An 18,322-nucleotide genomic window follows, 5' to 3' on the forward strand; every position below is an offset into this window, starting at 1 on the left:
AGGAAGGGAGAAGGAGAGGGAGGGGAAAGGGGGAGGAGAGGAGGGGAAAGGGGGAGGAGAGAGGAGAGGAAGGGAGAAGGAGAGGGAGAGGAAGGGAGAAGGAGAGGGAGGGGAAAGGGGGAGGAGGGAGGAAGGGAGAAGGAGAGGGAGGGAAAGGGGGAGGAGGGGGAGGAAGGGAGAAGGAGAGGGAGGGGGAAAGGGGGAGGAGAGGAGGGAAAAGGGGAGGAGAGAGGGAGAGGAAGGGAGAATGAGAGGGAGAGGGGAGAGGGATAGGGAGGGGAGAGGAAGGGAGAAGGAGAGGAAAGGTGAGAGGGGAGAGGAAGGGAGAAGGAGAGGGAGAGGAAAGGGGGGAGGAGGGAGGAAGGGAGAAGGAGAGGGAGGGGAAAGGGGGAGGAGAGGAGGGGAAAGGGGGGAGGAGGGAGGATGGGAGAAGGAGAGGAAAGGGAAAGGGAGGGGAAAGGGGAGAGGAAGGAAGAGGGAGGGGGAGAGGGAGGGGAAAGGGAGGGAGAGGGGAGAGAGGAGAGGAAGGGAGAAGGAGAGAGAAGGAGAGGGAGGGGAAAGGGGGAGGAGGGAGGAAGGGAGAAGGAGAGGGAGGGGAAAGGGGGAGGAGAGGGGAGAGGAAGGGAGAGGGAGGGGGAAGGGGGAGGAGAGGGAGAGGGAGAGGAAGGGAGAAGGAGAGGAGGGGAAAGGGAGGGAGAGGGGAGAGAGGAGAGGAAGGGAGAAGGAGAGGGAGGGGAAAGGGGGAGGAAGAGGAAGGGAGAAGGGAGAGGAGAGGGAAAGGGAGGGGGGAGGGGAGAGGAAGGGAGAAGGAGAGAGGGGAAAGGGGGGGAGAGGGGGAGAGGGAGGGGAAAGGGAGGGGGAGAGGGGGAGAGGGAGGGGAGAGGGGAGAGGGAGGGGGAAGGGAGGGAGAGGGGAGAGGGAGGGGAAAGGGAGGGGAGAGGGGAGAGAGGAGAGGAAGGGAGAAGGAGAGGGAGGGGAGAGGAAGGGAGAAGGAGGGGAAAGGGGAGGAGGGAGGGGGAGTAAGGGGAGGAGGGAGGGGGAGAAGGGAGAAGGAGAGGGAGGGGAAAGGGGGAGGGAGAGGAAAGGGAGGGGGAGGGAGGGGGGAGGGAGGAGGGGGGGGAGGGAGGGGGAGGGAGGGGAGGAGAGGGAGGTGGAAAGGGAGAGGGAGGGGGAGAGGAAGGGGGAGAAGGAGAGGGAGGGGGAAAGGGGGGAGGAGGGAGGAAGGGAGAAGGAGAGGGAGGGGAAAGGGGGAGGAGAGGAAAGGGGGGGGGGGAGGAAGGGAGAAGGAGAGGGAGGGGAAAGGGAGGGGAGAGGAAGGGAGAGGGAGGGGGAAGGGGGAGGAGAGGGGGAGAGGGGAGAGGAAGGGAGAAGGAGAGGGAGGGGAAAGGGGGAGGAGAGGAGGGGAAAGGGATAGGGAGGGGGAAGGGGGAGGAGAGGGGAGAGGGGAGAGGAGGGAGGAAGGGAGAAGGAGAGGGAGGGGAAAGGGAGGGGAGAGGAAGGGAGAGGGAGGGGGAGGGGGGGGAGGGGGAGGAGGGAGGGGGAGGAGGGAGGGGGAGGGGGAGGGGAGAGGGAGGGGAGAGGAAGGGAGAAGGAGAGGGAGGGGAAGGGGGGAGGAGGGAGGAAGGGAGAAGGAGAGGGAGGGGAAAGGGGGAGGAGAGGAAAGGGATAGGGAGGGGAGAGGAAGGGAGAAGGAGAGGGAGGGGAAAGGGGGGAGGGGGAGGGGGGAGGGGGGAGGGAGGGGGGGAGGGGGAGGGGGGAGGGGGAGGAGGGAGGGGGAGGAGGGAGGAGAGGGAGGTGGAAAGGGAGAGGGAGGGGAGAGGAAGCGAGAAGGAGAGGGAGGGGAAAGGGGGGAGGAGGGAGGGGGGAGGAGAAGAGGGGAAAGGGAGAGGGAGGGGAAGTGGAGAAGAAGAGGGAGTAGAAGAGGGAGAGGAAGAGGAGACTATTCACCCAGTATAGCCTTGGCGGTGCCCTCATGGAAGGACCAGGCCAAGGACAGAGCCTCAACAAAACGTTCCTGTTTCAACAGACAGTCCACCCGCTGTGTGAGAGAGAGAAAGAGTTAGAGCACTGAATGTCTCCAGCAGCACAGGTCCATTAAATCCCCCTCAGAGAGAGACAGGTCCATTAAATCCCCCTCAGAGAGAGACAGGTCCATAAAAGACAGGTCCATAAAAGGTCCAACCGGTTCCGGTTGGAGCGAGCGGTCGCATCTACACTTCGGTCCGCAGGTAGTATAACTTTTCATTACATTTCATTACATTTCGTTATAGTACAACGGTTTGATTTGTCTTATCTTAGCAATTTCTTCTTAGCTAGCTACATAGCCGTCTTTGTATCAACGACAATTGCATATTATCGTATTTCGTCGTCCTAACGTATCTGCCCAGCAGCTAGCTAAGCAGCTAGCTAACATCCACTGTCCACTAGCACTGTAGAAACTATTACACTCAACTGAACGACTCGATTAGCGTAGTGTCAGCTAGCTACATAGTTGTCTTCGCTGTCTTCGTATCCAAGATAATTGTGCAGTTTAGAGTGTGTAGACTTAGAGTGATTATCTTAATTTACCGAGGTTAGCTAGCCAGCTATTTGTCGTCCTTAACGTAGGGAATGCTGCTAGCTAGCTAGCCAACAGCTAGCCAACCTCTACCGAATTGAACTCCAACTACCCGGTCAACATTCCGCGTCGCTCCACAGGTAGTATCACATTTTTCATTTCACTTCATTACAGTACAACGGTTTGATTTGTTTGATCGTAGCTAGCCAGCTACATAGCCGTCTTTGTATCTAAGACAATTGTGTAGTCTAGAGCGATTTTCTAGGTTAGCTGGCCAGCTATTGTCGGTCTTTCAACGTAGCTAGTCAGCTAGCCCCCGACTAGCAGCACTGTAGTAACTATTACAGTACAACGGTTTGTTTTGTTTGATCGTAGCTAGCTAGCTACATAGCCGTCTTTGTATCTAAGACAATTGTGTAGCCTAGAGCGATTTTCTAGGTTAGCTGGCCAGCTATTGTCGTTCTCTTAACGTAGCTAGCCAGCTAGCCCCCGAATAGCAGCACTACTGTAGTAACTATTACAGTACAACGGTTTGTTTTGTTTGATCGTAGCTAGCTAGCTACATAGCCGTCTTTGTATCTAAGTCAATTGTTTAGCCTAGAGCGATTTTCTAGGTTAGCTACATCGCAGCCACTACCAGCTAGCCTACTCCAGCAGTACTGTATCATTTCAATCATTTTAGTCTATAAGATTCTTGCTACGTAAGCTTAACTTTCTGAACATTCGAGACGTGTAGTCCACTTGTCATTCCAATCTCCTTTGCATTAGCGTAGCCTCTTCTGTACCCTGTCAACTATGTGTCTATCTATCCCTGTTCTCTCCTCTCTGCACAGACCATACAAACGCTCCACACCGCGTGGCCGCGGCCACCCTAATCTGGTGGTCCCAGCGCGCACGACCCACGTGGAGTTCCTGGTCTCCGGTAGCCTCTGGAACTGCCGATCTGCGGCCAACAAGGCAGAGTTCATCTCAGCCTATGCCTCCCTCCAGTCCCTCGACTTCCTGGCACTGACGGAAACATGGATCACCACAGATAACACTGCTACTCCTACTGCTCTCTCTTCGTCCGCCCACGTGTTCTCGCACACCCCGAGAGCTTCTGGTCAGCGGGGTGGTGGCACCGGGATCCTCATCTCTCCCAAGTGGTCATTCTCTCTCTCTCCCCTTACCCATCTATCTATCGCCTCCTTTGAATTCCATGCTGTCACAGTTACCAGCCCTTTCAAGCTTAACATCCTTATCATTTATCGCCCTCCAGGTTCCCTCGGAGAGTTCATCAATGAGCTTGATGCCTTGATAAGCTCCTTTCCTGAGGACGGCTCACCTCTCACAGTCCTGGGCGACTTTAACCTCCCCACGTCTACCTTTGACTCATTCCTCTCTGCCTCCTTCTTTCCACTCCTCTCCTCTTTTGACCTCACCCTCTCACCTTCCCCCCTACTCACAAGGCAGGCAATACGCTCGACCTCATCTTTACTAGATGCTGTTCTTCCACTAACCTCATTGCAACTCCCCTCCAAGTCTCCGACCACTACCTTGTATCCTTTTCCCTCTCGCTCTCATCCAACACTTCCCACACTGCCCCTACTCGGATGGTATCGCGCCGTCCCAACCTTCGCTCTCTCTCCCCGCTACTCTCTCCTCTTCCATCCTATCATCTCTTCCCTCTGCTCATACCTTCTCCAACCTTTCTCCTGAGTCTGCCTCCTCAACCCTCCTCTCTTCCCTTTCTGCATCCTTTGACTCTCTATGTCCCCTATCCTCCAGGCCGGCTCGGTCCTCCCCTCCCGCTCCGTGGCTCGATGACTCATTGCGAGCTCACAGAACAGAGCTCCGGGCAGCCGAGCGGAAATGGAGGAAAACTCGCCTCCCTGCGGACCTGGCATCCTTTCACTCCCTCCTCTCTACATTTTCCTCCTCTGTCTCTGCTGCTAAAGCCACTTTCTACCACTCTAAATTCCAAGCATCTGCCTCTAACCCTAGGAAGCTCTTTGCCACCTTCTCCTCCCTCCTGAATCCTCCTCCCCCTCCCCCCCCCTCCTCCCTCTCTGCAGATGACTTCGTCAACCATTTTGAAAAGAAGGTCGACGACATCCGATCCTCGTTTGCTAAGTCAAACGACACCGCTGGTTCTGCTCACACTGCCCTACCCTGTGCTCTGACCTCTTTCTCCCCTCTCTCTCCAGATGAAATCTCGCTTCTCTGTGACGGCCGGCCGCCCAACAACCTGCCCGCTTGACCCTATCCCCTCCTCTCTTCTCCAGACCATTTCCGGGGACCTTCTCCCTTACCTCACCTCGCTCATCAACTCATCCCTGACCGCTGGCTACGTCCCTTCCGTCTTCAAGAGAGCGAGAGTTGCACCCCTTCTGAAAAAACCTACACTCGATCCCTCCGATGTCAACAACTACAGACCAGTATCCCTTCTTTCTTTTCTCTCCAAAACTCTTGAACGTGCCGTCCTTGGCCAGCTCTCCCGCTATCTCTCTCAGAATGACCTTCTTGATCCAAATCAGTCAGGTTTCAAGACTAGTCATTCAACTGAGACTGCTCTTCTCTGTATCACGGAGGCGCTCCGCACTGCTAAAGCTAACTCTCTCTCCTCTGCTCTCATCCTTCTAGACCTATCGGCTGCCTTCGATACTGTGAACCATCAGATCCTCCTCTCCACCCTCTCCGAGTTGGGCATCTCCGGCGCGGCCCACGCTTGGATTGCGTCCTACCTGACAGGTCGCTCCTACCAGGTGGCGTGGCGAGAATCTGTCTCCTCGCCACGCGCTCTCACCACTGGTGTCCCCCAGGGCTCTGTTCTAGGCCCTCTCCTATTCTCGCTATACACCAAGTCACTTGGCTCTGTCATAACCTCACATGGTCTCTCCTATCATTGCTATGCAGACGACACACAATTAATCTTCTCCTTTCCCCCTTCTGATGACCAGGTGGCGAATCGCATCTCTGCATGTCTGGCAGACATATCAGTGTGGATGACGGATCACCACCTCAAGCTGAACCTCGGCAAGACGGAGCTGCTCTTCCTCCCGGGGAAGGACTGCCCGTTCCATGATCTCGCCATCACGGTTGACAACTCCATTGTGTCCTCCTCCCAGAGCGCTAAGAACCTTGGCGTGATCCTGGACAACACCCTGTCGTTCTCAACCAACATCATGGCGGTGGCCCGTTCCTGTAGGTTCATGCTCTACAACATCCGCAGAGTACGACCCTGCCTCACACAGGAAGCGGCGCAGGTCCTAATCCAGGCACTTGTCATCTCCCGTCTGGATTACTGCAACTCGCTGTTGGCTGGGCTCCCTGCCTGTGCCATTAAACCCCTACAACTCATCCAGAACGCCGCAGCCCGTCTGGTGTTCAACCTTCCCAAGTTCTCTCACGTCACCCCGCTCCTCCGCTCTCTCCACTGGCTTCCAGTTGAAGCTCGCATCCGCTACAAGACCATGGTGCTTGCCTACGGAGCTGTGAGGGGAACGGCACCGCAGTACCTCCAGGCTCTGATCAGGCCCTACACCCAAACAAGGGCACTGCGTTCATCCACCTCTGGCCTGCTCGCCTCCCTACCATTGAGGAAGTACAGTTCCCGCTCAGCCCAGTCAAAACTGTTCGCTGCTCTGGCCCCCCAATGGTGGAACAAACTCCCTCACGACGCCAGGACAGCGGAGTCAATCACCACCTTCCGGAGACACCTGAAACCCCACCTCTTCAAGGAATACCTAGGATAAGATAAGTAATCCTTCTCACCACCCCCCCTTAATGATTTAGATGCACTATTGTAAAGTGGCTGTTCCACTGGATGTCAGAAGGTGAATTCACCAATTTGTAAGTCGCTCTGGATAAGAGCGTCTGCTAAATGACTTAAATGTAAATGTAAATGTAAAATCCCCCTCAGAGAGACAGGTCCATTAAACCCCCCTCAGAGAGAGACAGGTCCATTAAATCCCCCTCAGAGAGACACAGGTCCATTAAACCCCCCTCAGAGAGACAGGTCCATTAAATCCCCCTCAGAGAGACAGGTCCATTAAATCCCCCTCAGAGAGACAGGTCCATTAAATCCCCCTCAGAGAGAGACAGGTCCATTAAATCCCCCTCAGAGAGACAGGTCCATTAAATCCCCCTCAGAGAGAGACAGGTCCATTAAATCCCCCTCAGAGAGAGACAGGTCCATTAAATCCCCCTCAGAGAGAGACAGGTCCATTAAATCCCCCTCAGAGAGACACAGGTCCATTAAATCCCCCTCAGAGAGAGACAGGTCCATTAAATCCCCCTCAGAGAGACAGGTCCATTAAATCCCCCTCAGAGAGACACATAGGTCCATTAAATCCCCCTCAGAGAGACAGGTCCATTAAATCCCCCTCAGAGAGACACATAGGTCCATTAAATCCCCCTCAGAGAGACAGGTCCATTAAATCCCCCTCAGAGAGACAGGTCCATTAAATCCCCCTCAGAGAGAGACAGGTCCATTAAATCCCCCCAGAGAGAGACAGGTCCATTAAATCCCCCTCAGAGAGAGACAGGTCCATTAAACCCCCCTCAGAGAGACAGGTCCATTAAATCCCCCTCAGAGAGAGACAGGTCCATTAAACCCCCCTCAGAGAGACAGGTCCATTAAATCCCCCTCAGAGAGACAGGTCCATTAAACCCCCCTCAGAGAGAGACAGGTCCATTAAATCCCCCTCAGAGAGACAGGTCCATTAAATCCCCCTCAGAGAGACAGGTCCATTAAATCCCCCTCAGAGAGAGACAGGTCCATTAAATCCCCCTCAGAGAGACAGGTCCATTAAATCCCCCTCAGAGAGACAGGTCCATTAAATCCCCCCAGAGAGACAGGTCCATTAAATCCCCCTCAGAGACACAGGTCCATTAAATCCCCCTCAGAGAGAGACAGGTCCATTAAATCCCCCCCAGAGAGACAGGTCCATTAAATCCCCCTCAGAGAGAGACAGGTCCATTAAATCCCCCTCAGAGACACAGGTCCATTAAATCCCCCTCAGAGAGAGACAGGTCCATTAAATCCCCCTCAGAGAGAGACAGGTCCATTAAATCCCCCTCAGAGAGAGACAGGTCCATTAAATCCCCCTCAGAGAGACAGGTCCATTAAATCCCCCTCAGAGAGACAGGTCCATTAAATCCCCCTCAGAGAGAGACAGGTCCATTAAATCCCCCTCAGAGAGACAGGTCCATTAAACCCCCCTCAGAGAGAGACAGGTCCATTAAATCCCCCTCAGAGAGAGACAGGTCCATTAAATCCCCCTCAGAGAGAGACAGGTCCATTAAACCCCCCTCAGAGAGACAGGTCCATTAAATCCCCCTCAGAGAGAGACAGGTCCATTAAATCCCCCTCAGAGAGACACAGGTAAAATGATATAATAGATAACCTTTAGTTTTAGACTGGTATGGTGGCAAGTCAGAGACACACTTACCTCCCTCCAGTTCCTCAGAGTCAGGATGTGGGCTGACTGGAAGAGAGAGAAGAAGGACTCAATTAAGCTTGTGTTTCTACTTCAACTGTACACACAGACACACAGAGACACACCTACCTTGGTCCCCAGTAACACCATCTGTCCTGCGTAGCTGCAGACAGACTGATAGCAGGCCTTCTCTCCTACTAGGGCCTAAAACACAACACTGTTAGTCTGGAGAGCAGAGGTCAAAGGTCAGGACACTGTTATTCAGAGTGAAAATCAACCCGAGATCAACCATGACTGCTATTTCTCAATAATACTTTTAGATACAAATGTGGCAAATATATGCCAAGAATCCTGAAGAAGACCTTCGTACGGATTCAATGATTATTTCAGGAAGATCCAAAACATCATGGTTATGATTGGTTCATGTTGACTCAATGACTCCATGTAGAGGTATGGGAGACAGGTGGGAGGGAATCACTGGTGAACCCCCTGCTCCTTGATTGAACAGCTTCAGTCCCCCTGAAGAGACGCTCTCCTCTCTGGCTGCTTCTGCTCCAGTGACGAGGACGTTGGTCCTGTGTGATTGGACAGAGCCAGCTGCTCTACAACAGGTTAGAACAGGTTAAAAGGTTTCATTCCAGGTAATGGTTTGTAACCTTCCTGGCTGGTTTCAACAGTTTGGTGTTTAGTAGTTAAGGTAGCGGAGACTGATTCTTCAGGGGGAGAAATTATCTTGTGCAACCTTTTCCCACGAGCCAGCCTAGTCCTGTACTGTCTGACCCTGCTCCATAACCCTTAACCTTTGACCCATAAAACTTACCCGACACCCTCTACTACCACTGACCTCTAACCCCTCACCTGTGACCTTTGCCAGTGCCAGGTGATGCCTTCCCTCTACAGCTACTGACCTATGACCCCTTTTCCATGCCCTTTCACCCCTACCACTTCCCTACCATTACTTCTCAACCCTCACTATCTATCCTACCCACCGCAACTTCTCTACCGTCACCTCTGACATCTGACCCTGACCCCTCACCCCTGACCCTCACCAGTGCCTGGCTGACGTTTCCCCCCGTTGCCAGCGATTTAAAATGGCTGCTGTTGTAGACCAGCTGCACCTCAGCCACGTCCAAGCTCTCCAGCTCCTCCTGGCTGGGTCGGTCCACTACACGCAGCTTCTCCCCACTGTCCATCACCACCAGGGTACGACTGTTGATCCACTGTGGAGGGGGAGGGGAAACACAATAGGTGAGTGGGTGTGAAAGAGCAAGAGAGACACAGAGAGAGAGACAAAGGGAGGCAGGGGGTGAAGGAGGGGATAATAACAGAGAGGCAGGGGGTGAAGGAGAGGAATAATAACAAAGAGGCAGGGGGTGAAGGAGGGGATAATAACAGAGAGGCAGGGGGTGAAGGAGAGGAATAATAACAGAGAGGCAGGGGGTGAAGGAGAGGATAATAACAGAGAGGCAGGGGGTGAAGGAGAGGGATAATAACAGAGAGGCAGGGGGTGAAGGAGGGGAATAATAACAGAGAGGCAGGGGGTGAAGGAGAGGATAATAACAGAGAGGCAGGGGGTGAAGGAGAGGGATAATAACAGAGAGGCAGGGGGTGAAGGAGGGGAATAATAACAGAGAGGCAGGGGGTGAAGGAGGGGACAATAACAGAGAGGCAGGGGGTGAAGGAGAGGATAATAACAGAGAGGCAGGGGGTGAAGGAGAGGGATAATAACAGAGAGGCAGGGGGTGAAGGAGAGGATAATAACAGAGAGGCAGGGGGTGAAGGAGAGGATAATAACAGAGAGGCAGGGGGTGAAGGAGGGGGATAATAACAGAGAGGCAGGGGGTGAAGGAGAGGATAATAACAGAGAGGCAGGGGATGAAGGAGAGGATAATAACAGAGAGGCAGGGGGTGAAGGAGGGGGATAATAACAGAGAGGCAGGGGGTGAAGGAGGGGATAATAACAGAGAGGCAGGGGGTGAAGGAGAGGAATAATAACAAAGAGGCAGGGGGTGAAGGAGGGGATAATAACAGAGAGGCAGGGGGTGAAGGAGGGGGATAATAACAGAGAGGCAGGGGGTGAAGGAGAGGATAATAACAGAGGCAGGGGGTGAAGGAGGGGATAATAACAGAGAGGCAGGGGGTGAAGGAGGGGATAATAACAGAGAGGCAGGGGGTGAAGGAGAGGGATAATAACAGAGAGGCAGGGGGTGAAGGAGAGGGATAATAACAGAGAGGCAGGGGGTGAAGGAGAGGGATAATAACAGAGAGGCAGGGGGTGAAGGAGAGGATAATAACAGAGAGGCAGGGGTGAAGGAGAGGGATAATAACAGAGAGGCAGGGGGTGAAGGAGAGGGACAATAACAGAGAGGTGGGGTGTGAAGGAGAGGGACAATAACAGAGAGGCGGGGGGTGAAGGAGAGGGACAATAACAGAGAGGCGGGGGGTGAAGGAGAGGGATAATAACAGAGAGGCGGGGGGTGAAGGAGAGGGACAATAACAGAGAGGCGGGGGGTGAAGGAGAGGGATAATAACAGAGAGGCGGGGGGTGAAGGAGAGGGATAATAACAGAGAGGCAGGGGGTGAAGGAGAGGGATAATAACAGAGAGGCGGGGGTGAAGGAGAGGGATAATAACAGAGAGGCAGGGGGTGAAGGAGAGGGATAATAACAGAGAGGCGGGGGTGAAGGAGAGGGACAATAACAGAGAGGCGGGGGGTGAAGGAGAGGGATAATAACAGAGAGGCAGGGGGTGAAGGATGGGGATAATAACAGAGAGGCAAGGGGTGAAGGAGAGGGATAATAACAGAGAGGCAGGGGGTGAAGGAGAGGGATAATAACAGAGAGGCAGGGGGTGAAGGAGGGGATAATAACAGAGAGGCAGGGGGTGAAGGAGAGGGATAATAACAGAGAGGCGGGGGTGAAGGAGAGGGATAATAACAGAGAGGCAGGGGGTGAAGGAGAGGGATAATAACAGAGAGGCAGGGGGTGAAGGAGAGGGATAATAACAGAGAGGCAGGGGGTGAAGGAGGGGATAATAACAGAGAGGCAGGGGGTGAAGGAGAGGGATAATAACAGAGAGGCGGGGGGTGAAGGAGAGGGATAATAACAGAGAGGCAGGGGGTGAAGGAGGGGAATAATAACAGAGAGGCAGGGGGTGAAGGAGAGGGATAATAACAGAGAGGCAGGGGGTGAAGGAGGGGATAATAACAGAGAGGCAGGGGGTGAAGGAGAGGGATAATAACAGAGAGGCGGGGGTGAAGGAGAGGGATAATAACAGAGAGGCAGGGGGTGAAGCAGGGGAATAATAACAGAGAGGCAGGGGGTGAAGGAGAGGGATAATAACAGAGAGGCAGGGGGTGAAGGAGGGGATAATAACAGAGAGGCAGGGGGTGAAGGAGAGGGATAATAACAGAGAGGCGGGGGGTGAAGGAGAGGGATAATAACAGAGAGGCAGGGGGTGAAGGAGAGGGATAATAACAGAGAGGCAGGGGGTGAAGGAGAGGGATAATAACAGAGAGGCAGGGGGTGAAGGAGAGGAATAATAACAGAGAGGCAGGGGGTGAAGGAGAGGGATAATAACAGAGAGGCAGGGGGTGAAGGAGAGGGATAATAACAGAGAGGCAGGGGGTGAAGGAGAGGGATAATAACAGAGAGGCAGGGGGTGAAGGAGAGGGATAATAACAGAGAGGCAGGGGGTGAAGGAGAGGGATAATAACAGAGAGGCAGGGGGTGAAGGAGAGGGATAATAACAGAGAGGCAGGGGGTGAAGGAGGGGATAATAACAGAGAGGCAGGGGGTGAAGGAGAGGGATAATAACAGAGAGGCAGGGGGTGAAGGAGAGGAATAATAACAGAGAGGCAGGGGGTGAAGGAGAGGGATAATAACAGAGGCAGGGGGTGAAGGAGAGGGATAATAACAGAGAGGCAGGGGGTGAAGGAGATGGATAATAACAGAGAGGCAAGGGGTGAAGGAGAGGAATAATAACAGAGAGGCAGGGGGTGAAGGAGAGGGATAATAACAGAGAGGCAGGGGGTGAAGGAGAGGGATAATAACAGAGAGGCAGGGGGTGAAGGAGAGGGATAATAACAGAGAGGCAGGGGGTGAAGGAGAGGGATAATAACAGAGGCAGGGGGTGAAGGAGAGGGATAATAACAGAGGCAGGGGGTGAAGGAGGGGGATAATAACAGAGGCAGGGGGTGAAGGAGAGGGATAATAACAGAGAGGCAGGGGGTGAAGGAGGGGATAATAACAGAGAGGCAGGGGGTGAAGGAGAGGGATAATAACAGAGGCAGGGGGTGAAGGAGGGGATAATAACAGAGAGGCAGGGGGTGAAGGAGGGGATAATAACAGAGGCAGGGGGTGAAGGAGGGGGATAATAACAGAGAGGCAGGGGGTGAAGGAGAGGGATAATAACAGAGAGGCAGGGGGTGAAGGAGAGGGATAATAACAGAGAGGCAGGGGGTGAAGGAGAGGGATAATAACAGAGAGGCAGGGGGTGAAGGAGGGGATAATAACAGAGAGGCAGGGGGTGAAGGAGAGGGATAATAACAGAGAGGCAGGGGGTGAAGGAGAGGGATAATAACAGAGAGGCAGGGGGTGAAGGAGGGGGATAATAACAGAGAGGCAGGGGGTGAAGGAGAGGGATAATAACAGAGAGGCATTGGGTGAAGGAGGGGATAATAACAGAGAGGCAGGGGGTGAAGGAGAGGGATAATAACAGAGAGGCAGGGGGTGAAGGAGAGGGATAATAACAGAGAGGCAGGGGGTGAAGGAGAGGGATAATAACAGAGAGGCAGGGGGTGAAGGAGAGGGATAATAACAGAGAGGCAGGGGGTGAAGGAGAGGGATAATAACAGAGAGGCAGGGGGTGAAGGAGAGGGATAATAACAGAGAGGCAGGGGGTGAAGGAGAGGGATAATAAGGCAGAAGGCAGGGGGTGAAGGAGGGGATAATAACAGAGAGGCAGGGGGTGAAGGAGTGGGATAATAACAGAGAGGCAGGGGGTGAAGGAGAGGGATAATAACAGAGAGGCAGGGGGTGAAGGAGAGGGATAATAACAGAGAGGCAGGGGGTGAAGGAGAGGAATAATAACAGAGAGGCAGGGGGTGAAGGAGAGGGATAATAACAGAGGCAGTGGGTGAAGGAGAGGGATAATAACAGAGAGGCAGGGGGTGAAGGAGAGGAATAATAACAGAGAGGCAGGGGGTGAAGGAGAGGGATAATAACAGAGAGGCAGAGCCAGAACCAGAAAGCGCGACAGAACAATGGCGACAGAGAGAGACCTTGAGTAAATTGTGACTGTCTGACTGATCGACAAATAATATTGAGTAGTTATTTATAATGCAAGGTGCTTTGTAGATCAGTCAGTCTTGACTAAGAATGTCAAATCAGCTGCGACGTCAAACACGCCCATTCAGTGAGGATAAGAGGAAGGGACGGAGAAGGGCAGAGGGCTAAACAAGAAGAGATGTGGCCTGGAAAGATAGACAGATCCTGAAGTGACATCTTGCGGAACTTACATTCAGACTGATGATGTCACAGTTCAGCTGCAGATGTCTTTGCTTGATGACATGGATGGTTCCGGTCTCATCCTTCTTCACCTGGACACAAACAGTCAGTCAGTCAACAGGACAGTCGATTTTCAACAACAACAAAAAAATCTATTGTTATTGTTTGCTAAACAAGGAATAATGGTAACCAGGAAGTAAACCGGAAGTGAGGTGTTACCAGCAGGAAGTGTACGGTGTCTCCTCTGCAGAATGCCAGGACGGGGTTGACCACCTTCTGAACGGGGACAAACTGCCAGGCCAGCTGGGGAACACTGGTCGGGTCCGTCTGCAACATCAACAACAATAGACAGGTCTTAGTCATCAGTGTCCCAAATGGCACCCTATTCCCTATATAGTGCACTACTTTAGACCAGGGCAAATGGCACCCTATTCCCTATATAGTGCACTACTTTAGACCAGGTTAAATGGCACCCTATTCCCTTTATAGTGCACTACTTTAGACCAGGGCAAACCACACCCTACTCCCTATATAGTGCACTACTTTAGACCAGGTTAAATAATATATCCCATTTAGCAGACGCTTTTGTCCAAAGCGACTTACAAGTCGGCTGGGGCCACTACTTTTACATATGGGTGGCCCTAGCGGGAATCGAACCCACGACGCTTGGCGTTGCAAGCGCCATGCTCTACCGACTGAGCCACACAGGATCAGGACCAGGCAGCGTCTTTAGTGCCCCCCCCCACCTCCAATCTCCTGTCCTGTTCCTAGCCAGGCAGGGTCTATAGTGCCCCCCCACCTCCAATCTCCTGTCCTGTTCCTAGCCAGGCAGCGTCTATAGTGCCCCCCCCCACCTCCAATCTCCTGTCCTGTTCCTAGCCAGGCAGCGTCTATAGTCCCCCCCCACCTCCAATCTCCTGTCCTGTTCCTAGCCAGGCAGCGTCTATAGTGCCCCCCCCACCTCCAATCTCCTGTTCTGTCCCTAGCCAGGCAGCGTCTATAGTCCCCCCCACCTCCAATCTCCTGTTCTCTTCCTAGCCAGGCAGCGTCTATAGTGCCCCCCCCCCCACCTCCAATCTCCTGTCCTGTTCCTAGCCAGGCAGCGTCTATAGTGCCCCCCACCTCCAATCTCCTGTCCTGTTCCTAGCCAGGCGGCGTCTATAGTGCCCCCCCACCTCCAATCTCCTGTCCTGTCCCTAGCCAGGCAGCGTCTATAGTCCCCCCCCCCCACCTCCAATCTCCTGTTCTCTTCCTAGCCAGGCAGCGTCTATAGTGCCCCCCCCCCCCACCTCCAATCTCCTGTCCTGTTCCTAGCCAGGCAGCGTCTATAGTGCCCCCCACCTCCAATCTCCTGTCCTGTTCCTAGCCAGGCGGCGTCTATAGTGCCCCCCCCCACCTCCAATCTCCTGTCCTGTCCCTAGCCAGGCAGCGTCTATAGTGCCCCCCCCCCCACCTCCAATCTCCTGTCCTGTTCCTAGCCAGGCGGCGTCTATAGTGCCCCCCCCCCACCTCCAATCTCCTGTCCTGTTCCTAGCCAGGCAGCGTCTATAGTGCCCCCCACCTCCAATCTCCTGTTCTCTTCCTAGCCAGGCAGCGTCTATAGTGCCCCCCCACCTCCAATCTCCTGTCCTGTTCCTAGCCAGGCAGCGTCTATAGTGCCCCCCACCTCCAATCTCCTGTCCTGTTCCTAGCCAGGCGGCGTCTATAGTGCCCCCCCCACCTCCAATCTCCTGTCCTGTCCCTAGCCAGGCAGCGTCTATAGTGCCCCCCCCACCTCCAATCTCCTGTCCTGTTCCTAGCCAGGCGGCGTCTATAGTGCCCCCCCACCTCCAATCTCCTGTCCTGTCCCTAGCCAGGCAGCGTCTATAGTGCCCCCCCCCCACCTCCAATCTCCTGTCCTGTTCCTAGCCAGGCAGCGTCTATAGTGCCCCCCCCACCTCCAATCTCCAATCTCCTGTCCTGTTCCTAGCCAGGCAGCGTATATTGTGCCCCCCCACCTCCAATCTCCTGTTCTGTTCCTAGCCAGGCAGCGTATATTGTGCCCCCCCCCCAGCCTCCAATCTCCTGTTCTGTTCCTAGCCAGGCAGCGTATATTGTGCCCCCCACCTCCAATCTCCAATCTCCTGTCCTGTTCCTAGCCAGGCAGCGTATATTGTGCCCCCCCCACCTCCAATCTCCTGTTCTGTTCCTAGCCAGGCAGCGTATATTGTGCCCCCCCAGCCTCCAATCTCCTGTCCTGTTCCTAGCCAGGCAGCGTCTATAGTGCCTCCCCCACCTCCATCTCCTGTCCTGTTCCTAGCCAGGCAGCGTCTATAGTGCCCCCCCCCAGCCTCCAATCTCCTGTTCTGTTCCTAGCCAGGCAGCGTATATTGTGCCCCCCCCACCTCCAATCTCCAATCTCCTGTCCTGTTCCTAGCCAGGCAGCGTATATTGTGCCCCCCACCTCCAATCTCCTGTTCTGTTCCTAGCCAGGCAGCGTATATTGTGCCCCCCCCCAGCCTCCAATCTCCTGTCCTGTTCCTAGCCAGGCAGCGTCTATAGTGCCTCCCCCACCTCCATCTCCTGTCCTGTTCCTAGCCAGGCAGCGTCTATAGTGCCCCCCCCCAGCCTCCAATCTCCTGTCCTGTTCCTTGCAGCAGCTAGACATGTTATGATTGTGACATCCAATAAAGGGTGAGAGATGAGTATAAAAACATGATGGGTCTTTAGCGCCGTTCTACAGTGAGGCAAGAGACCATTAGAGCAAGCAACAGGGAAGAGGTCACAGAGAGGGTGGGAAGGAGAGCGGGAGAGGGGAAGGGTTGTGAGGGAGAGCAGAGGTCAGAGAAGGACAACGAGAGAGAGGAAGGGTTGTGAGGGAGAAGAGAGGTCAGAGAAGGACAACGAGAGAGAGGAAGGGTTGTGAGGGAGAGGAGAGGTCAGAGAAGGATAACAAGAGAGAGGAAGGGTTGTGAGGGAGAAGAGAGGTCAGAGAAGGACAACGAGAGAGAGGAAGGGTTGTGAGGGAGAAGAGAGGTCAGAGAAGGACAACGAGAGAGAGGAAGGGTTGAGGGAGAAGAGAGGTCAGAGAAGGACAACGAGAGAGAGGAAGGGTTGAGGGAGAAGAGAGGTCAGAGAAGGATAACGAGAGAGAGGAAGGGTTGTGAGGGAGAAGAGAGGTCAGAGAAGGATAACGAGAGAGAGGAAGGGTTGAGGGAGAAGAGAGGTCAGAGAAGGACAACGAGAGAGAGGAAGGGTTGTGAGGGAGAAGAGAGGTCAGAGAAGGATAACGAGAGAGAGGAAGGGTTGTGAGGGAGAGGAGAGATCAGAGAAGGATAACGAGAGAGAGGAAGGGTTGAGGGAGAAGAGAGGTCAGAGAAGGACAACGAGAGAGAGGAAGGGTTGTGAGGGAGAGGAGAGATCAGAGAAGGATAACGAGAGAGAGGAAGGGTTGTGAGGGAGAAGAGAGGTCAGAGAAGGACAACAAGAGAGAGGAAGGGTTGAGGGAGAAGAGAGGTCAGAGAAGGATAACGAGAGAGAGGAAGGGTTGTGAGGGAGAAGAGAGATCAGAGAAGGATAACGAGAGAGAGGAAGGGTTGAGGGAGAAGAGAGGTCAGAGAAGGACAACGAGAGAGAGGAAGGGTTGTGAGGGAGAAGAGAGGTCAGAGAAGGACAACGAGAGAGAGGAAGGGTTGTGAGGGAGAAGAGAGGTCAGAGAAGGACAACGAGAGAGAGGAAGGGTTGTGAGGGAGAAGAGAGGTCAGAGAAGGATAACGAGAGAGGAAGGGTTGTGAGGGAGAAGAGAGGTCAGAGAAGGACAACGAGAGAGAGGAAGGGTTGTGAGGGAGAAGAGAGGTCAGAGAAGGATAACGAGAGAGAGGAAGGGTTGTGAGGGAGAGGAGAGATCAGAGAAGGATAACGAGAGAGAGGAAGGGTTGAGGGAGAAGAGAGGTCAGAGAAGGACAACGAGAGAGAGGAAGGGTTGTGAGGGAGAGGAGAGATCAGAGAAGGATAACGAGAGAGAGGAAGGGTTGTGAAGGAGAAGAGAGGTCAGAGAGGGATAACGAGAGAGAGGAAGGGTTGAGGGAGAAGAGAGGTCAGAGAAGGACAACGAGAGAGAGGAAGGGTTGTGAGGGAGAAGAGAGGTCAGAGAAGGATAACGAGAGAGAGGAAGGGTTGTGAGGGAGAGGAGAGATCAGAGAAGGATAACGAGAGAGAGGAAGGGTTGAGGGAGAAGAGGGGTCAGAGAAGGACAACGAGAGAGAGGAAGGGTTGTGAGGGAGAAGAGAGGTCAGAGGAGGATAACGAGAGAGAGGAAGGGTTGTGAGGGAGAGGAGAGATCAGAGAAGGATAACGAGAGAGAGGAAGGGTTGAGGGAGAAGAGGGGTCAGAGAAGGACAACGAGAGAGAGGAAGGGTTGAGGGAGAAGAGAGGTCAGAGAAGGATAACGAGAGAGAGGAAGGGTTGAGGGAGAGGAGAGGTCAGAGAAGGATAACGAGAGAGAGGAAGGGTTGTGAGGGAGAGGAGAGGTCAGAGAAGGATAACGAGAGAGAGGAAGGGTTGTGAGGGAGAAGAGAGGTCAGAGAAGGATAACGAGAGAGAGGAAGGGTTGTGAGGGAGAAGAGGGGTCAGAGAAGGACAACGAGAGAGAGGAAGGGTTGTGAGGGAGAAGAGAGGTCAGGGAAGGACAACGAGAGAGAGGAAGGGTTGAGGGAGAGGAGAGGTCAGAGAAGGATAATGAGAGAGAGGAAGGGTTGTGAGGGAGAGGAGAGGTCAGAGAAGGATAACGAGAGAGAGGAAGGGTTGTGAGGGAGAAGAGGGGTCAGAGAAGGATAACGAGAGAGAGGAAGGGTTGTGAGG

General features: G+C 53.9%; 1 pseudogene; it reads right to left on the minus strand.

The window, feature by feature from the left end:
- LOC135531445 (vacuolar protein sorting-associated protein 8 homolog) overlaps positions 1-18,322 on the minus strand; it is a 154,946-nt pseudogene that overhangs the window by 116,303 nt on the left and 20,321 nt on the right.

Source organism: Oncorhynchus masou, chromosome 5, assembly GCF_036934945.1.
Source record: "Oncorhynchus masou masou isolate Uvic2021 chromosome 5, UVic_Omas_1.1, whole genome shotgun sequence".
Lineage (NCBI taxonomy): Eukaryota > Metazoa > Chordata > Actinopteri > Salmoniformes > Salmonidae > Oncorhynchus > Oncorhynchus masou.